The sequence below is a fragment of the Pelophylax lessonae genome (assembly GCF_965119305.1).
Source record: "Pelophylax lessonae genome assembly, chromosome: 3".
Taxonomy (NCBI): domain Eukaryota; kingdom Metazoa; phylum Chordata; class Amphibia; order Anura; family Ranidae; genus Pelophylax; species Pelophylax lessonae.
The window spans coordinates 145,410,976-145,416,975 of NC_138770.1; positions in this window are offsets into that span (position 1 = coordinate 145,410,976).

Below are 6,000 nucleotides of genomic sequence, written 5' to 3' on the forward strand. Positions count from 1 at the left end.
GTACAATATATTTTATTGAATTAAAAGAAAAAGACAAAAAAGAACAATAAGTACATAGTAAATACAACGTACATAGTCAGTTAAATCATTATGTACAAAAAGGTTAAAATGTTATTAATAATAAAGTAGCTAGTGATAACATTATAGGGTAGATAATAGAGATCGACCGATTATCGGCGACACCGATATATCGGGGGCCGATATGCACTTTCCCCGATATATCGGAATCGGCCTCTGAGGTTACCGATATTGCCGATATTTCGGAAAAGTGCATGTACCGGGGTTATACCTGCAGCTAGAGGCATCACCCCGGTACTGGTGTCCATAGCCAACGGTAGGCTGCCTTGTAATGACAACCGATGTGGCTGAGAAGCCGCTCGGCTGGCATTACAAGGATTGGGAGGGGATGCCCCCCCTCCCGCCGCCTTCCACGGCTCACCCGGGGCTCCCGTCCCACTGGGAGGCCCGGGAATCCTACCTCCACCGCCGACGCCCCCCCCCCCCCAAGAGAAGACCCGGTGTTGCATGAAGATGTGTCCTCATAAAAGCCGGTATCCCTGCCGCAAGTGCGCATGCGCCGGTCTCCATGTAAAAAACCCGGAAGTGATGTCAGGACATCACCTCCGGGTACTCGCGCCAAATTAAAAAAACTGTCAGCATTCAAAACAGCCAAACTTGGCGTTTTGAATGCTTTTCAGTCCCGAGGAGGGGTTTTGGGTCTTTTAGACCCCCAGATCCCTCCACAAGGAGTATCTTTAGAAAAACATTTTACATGTCCGAATATCGGCTGATACCGATGACCAAAATATCGGTATTGGTATCGGCATTCGGCATTAAAAAAAAAAGATATCGGTCAATCACTAGTAGATATATATGAGAATTTAAAAAGAAGGGGAGTTAATGATTTAGCACAAGATGACCCTATGTTGGTGTCTTTGGTGTCATCACTTTGGAAATTAAAGGCAATTGGAATTCCTGGATGTGCGGCCGTTTCTTTTCTTACAACTTCAGAGTAAAAGAGTGTTTTCAATATAAAGTACTTCATCTAGGCAAAGTGAAAGTGAAAAAAAAAAAAAATTCAGATTGGTTAAACAGGTTAGATAATGTAAAGGAATTTTAAGGAAAAGAAATTAGAAAATCTAGAAAAAAAAAGAGAAAGAAAAAAGTTTGGAGGGTATAGATTATGGAAAGAAGATAGGAATAGAGAAGGGGGAAGGAAAGATATGGGAAAGGGTCAACCTGTGTGGTCAAATACCAGAGACAAAATGTGTTGATGTCGTGTTTGCAGTTAAAGAGAGAGAAGAGAGTGATCAACATTTAAGTGACCGATATAATTTAGCCATGGGCCCCAAACTTCCAGATATTTATTGTGGGTGTCATTGAGAATAGAGGTTAATTTCCCATGTACTATGGTGCCTAAAAGACGTTGTTTAATTTCTGTGAAAGGTATTATTGATCTTTTCTAAGCTTTAGAAAGGGTTTGGTCAGCGCAGATCTACCCTCCCTAATCAGCTAGGGCAGTGATAATTGCAAATTATCTTGTAATGTGTCAAACTTTTACTCAATCCCATGATCTCCCTAATGTATGCCAACATACATAATTCTAATCTGTAAAAAAATACTCAAAAAAAAGTGCAATTATTAAAGTGCAAAATAAAAATAACATTTGCATCATATATAATTACATATCTACTTATTAATGCAAGTAAATCGCAGTGCATAAAAAACAGACACTGTAAATACAAAGTCCAAAGCCGCTGTATAATACTACAACAATCAGCGGCTACATAAACAGTTTTTCTTTCTTCTCATAAAGTCCCAAAAAGAAGCGGAAAAGTGAATAAAAGATGATGTGAGAATCTTCCACAAATAAATCTGTGCAATCACCCATTGTGATCCTCCACCGATCACCCCAAACTGACTCACCAGATGGAGTGACTGGTCAAATTATAAACCAGCATCAGAGCCTTTATACATAATGTCCAGCAGGTCGGCTCATAACACTGCTGCTGATGATCCAATCCCTTTTCCCAGGCTCTCTCACAGAGGTATATAGGAGGTGTATACAATTTAAAGGAAGGAGGGAGAGTTTACATAGTGTTAATCTGTAAAATCATGCCAGTTTAAAAAACAATTCTATACACTCACATTTTTTTAAGTATAAACCCGACACTAGGGAACAAACGCCTTGTAATTTGTGTGTCTCTCTCGCCTCCAGCTGTCACTCCAAAGCCACGAGTACGATTCGGATGTCTAGTGTCCTGGCCCCGCCCGACTAGTTTCGTCATTCGACATCCTCACTCCACCAGCTCTGTGAGAACATTGAATGACGAAACTAGTAGGTATGTAATTGTATATGATGCAAATATCATTTTTGTTTTGCACTTTAATAATTGCACTTTTTTGAGAGTAATTGTTTACAGATTAGAATTATACATGTTTGCACTAGCACTTTAGGGAGATAATAGGATTGAGTAAAATTTGACACATTAAGAGATAAATTTGCAATTATCTCTGCCCTATCTGATAAGGAGGGTAGATCTGCGCTGACCGATTTCTTTATCATGTTATTGTTTGGGTAAACCCTCAGCTAGTTAGCAGCGATTACATATCCCTATTTTGTTTGTGACCACAGATAGCCTTAGCGCCGGATCTTTTGTTGTCTTCTTTAGCTAGGGTTGGTCTCTCAAATGAGAAATGGGTTTGTGCAAATGAGCTTTCCAAGGGTTTAAGTGAAAGTAGTGTGCAGAATAAAAATATAGTAAGTTAAAGATTTTGGTCCAAAAAAGAGGGGCTATGGGGCAAGTCCACCAAATGTGTACTAAGGTACCCTGGTCAGTACAGATGTGGAAACAATGTGAAGAGACAGAAGGGACCAATTTGGATAAACAGTCTTGAGTCATGTAACGGGATAATGATTTATAAGCATTTTCTTGAGCTAATTTATTAAGTGAACACTTGGAGGTATTAGACTAGATGGATTTCTATATTGGATATCATGTGAGGAGCTAAAGTCATCTTCCTTTTTCCTCCAAGTTTAATGTAGTTAATGGAGTCAGTAAGAGATGTATAGAGTGTAGATATAAGGCCTACAGATTGTGGATTACTGTAGTTCTACACAGATTAATCAATTTAGAAGGGTAGATTTGAATTTGGGAATAATGAGAGACTTCTTTATCAGGAAGTTGCCAGTGTTCACATACGTAAGCGAGGGATAATATATTATTTGATGAAAAAAAAATAATATATTTATCTACTACCTTTAATTTGCCACCAACAGAAGGCAAGAGGGTTTTCATGCCATGAATTCCTGATAAAGGGAGATGAGGGAAAATTTGATTGCTTGAGAATTTACTGAATCCCAGTAGCCCAACCCTTCTTAAAAGGCACTTGGGGGCACAGTGGATGCCCAGCTCATAGCACAATGGCAGCAAAGGCATCCAATGTGTCCACTCACCAGTATACTTCAACAACAAACAAAATGGCCCCTGCCCCCACCTATAACTGGCCTTCATAGCAAAGAGCACATGGAAGGGCAATGCATGTTAGACAAAACCAGAAAAAAATTCCAGCTCAATTCATCAACCAGTTGCTTACCAACCGAATTAACCGGTCTAACAGTATGTGTTTAAAACAGGGGTTTAGTTAGCATTCATTTATTACATACTGGTGAGTGGACACACTGGATGCATTTGCTGCCTTTGTGCTATGAGCTAGGTGTCCACTGTGCCCCCAAGTGCCTTTAAGGAGGGTTGGGTTACCTCCAGGCTCACCTGCCCCCTATCTATCCATTAGAATGCATGTGCTTCCACTGTGGAGACCATCATAAATGTACAGGAGTTAGGACTGCAGGTAATACAGGGTGCTGTAAAGTGGCCCTGCAGTTTACACATGCATTTGCAAATGTGTGCTAACTAAACCCCTGTTTTTTTGCATACAGTTAGACAGGTTAATTTGTTTGTTAAGCAAACTGGTTGGTGAATTGAGCTGGGCATTTTTCTGGTTTTGTCTAACTAACATATCAGCATGGATGTCGCATCACTTCCTCAAACGAAATCTCTCTAAAACTGAGCTGATAATATTCCCCCCCACCCGTGTCCCCTTCATGACTTTTCCATCAAAATCAGTAATGCACTTCCGGTTCCGGCGCCGCATGGAGTAGCTGAAGCACTCCACAGCTCCCGCGGTGTGACCCTAAAAAACGGCATATAAAGCCCGCCCGACACCTCCATCCTGCTGCCTCTGCCTTTTGTCTGCCCTCGGAACCTCCCCGGACCCGGCGCAGATCCATCGTTTGCTCCGCCATGGAGCGGTTCCTAGAAAAACCGGCGGCGCGGCCTCCACCGGGTACGGCGCAAATCGAGGCCGCGGTCGCGGCCTACTCCGGAAAGGCGCCCGAAACAGCGGCCATGGATACTTCCAGGCTGCCTGAGGAGAACCCCCAGCCACCTTCTGCTACACACCCTTCGGCATCAGACCCCTCTACAGACCGGATTGCCAAAGCGGTGGTCGCCCTGCTTACTCCCACCATCACAGCGTCGGTGGAACAGGCTGTGGCTGCAGGCATGGCCTGCATCAGGAAGGAACTGGAGTCTCACACACACCGCTTAAATGAGGCAGAAAGTAGGATTTCCAGTGTGGAGGATGAACTTTATCAAATTCAGGGCACTGAACAATCCCAGGACAAGCTCAACTGTGTAATTATGGACAAACTTGAGGATTTGGAGAATAGATCCAGGCGGAGTAACCTCCGGTTCATAGGGATCCCGGAAACCGTTGCACCTTCAGCTATCCCTGAACTGTGCGCGTGCAAAATACCAGCTGCCCTGGGCCTGCAAGGGATTTGCATAGTGGAACGGGCTCACAGAATGGGGCTCTATTCAGAAGAACGAAAGAGCCCTCGCCCCATCATTGCGAAGTATCTTAACTACGCGGACAAATCCGCCATCTTGCAGAAGTTCCGCCAAACTCCCCACTTACAAATAGAAGGTATGAAAGTGCTTATTTTTGCAGACTATTCAGTCGACATCGCAAAAAGATGAAAAGCTTTTCAGACCGTTTGCTCACAACTGCACCACGAACGTCTGAAGTTTACTCTGGCCTATCCGGCGACGCTACGCCTTCGTGCCCCGAACGGCAACCAGCTGTCCTTTCAGGACCCCTCAGAAGCAGAGAAATTTGTCCGCTCTCTAAACCATGGCGACTCGGGCCACTCTACTGCACCCAAAACGTCCTCCTTTCCCAGACCGGACCTCCAACACAGCCCCAGGAAGGAATCCCCGAAAAGGCAACGCTACGCGGATGTGGTTAGCTCTGGCCGCTCTGGACCCCCTCGCTGATCCACCTCATGTCCTTTCAGTGCCTCCTTCCACTTAGTGGGGCATAGGAGTGGTTTCCTCCGTGATATGCTCCCGGATGACACCTGCCGCCTGTACGGCGGATACCGTAAGCTTGTCCTCCACAAATGGAGATCGTTAAAGTGATTATTACTTAGCTAATACGGTTTTCTCTTGTTCTGATGTTTTATGTACTCCTCTCTCTGAACCGTATCTTATGCCATGGCTGCACCATGCTCAGTCCTTGGTCGCGACCCAGGTCTCTGCAGACACGACTACTATCAGGGTCTCATTCGCCCCGTGACGTCTCTGGAGTCACACTTGGGGAGCTGTGCTCCATCGCATACGCATGCGGAAAAAAGTGAAGTCAATGCGACTATATTGTTATGTTTATTTGATTTATGGTTCTTCTTCCACCCAGTTTTCCTATTCCCTGTCTCCCTGGCCTACTCCCCCCGGAGGCCGAACTCCCTTGGATTGCCGAATATACTTGGCGTATCATTCTGATTACCTTATGGCACTAACTAGCATGCTCAGGCGCTGTCTTCTTCACGATTATGGGTAGGATATATCGTCATTGTTATACAAACCTGTCCATTATTTATAAGTTATGATGCTGATATCCTGGAATGTTAAAGGTCTCAGATCCCCGGCTAAGAGGATG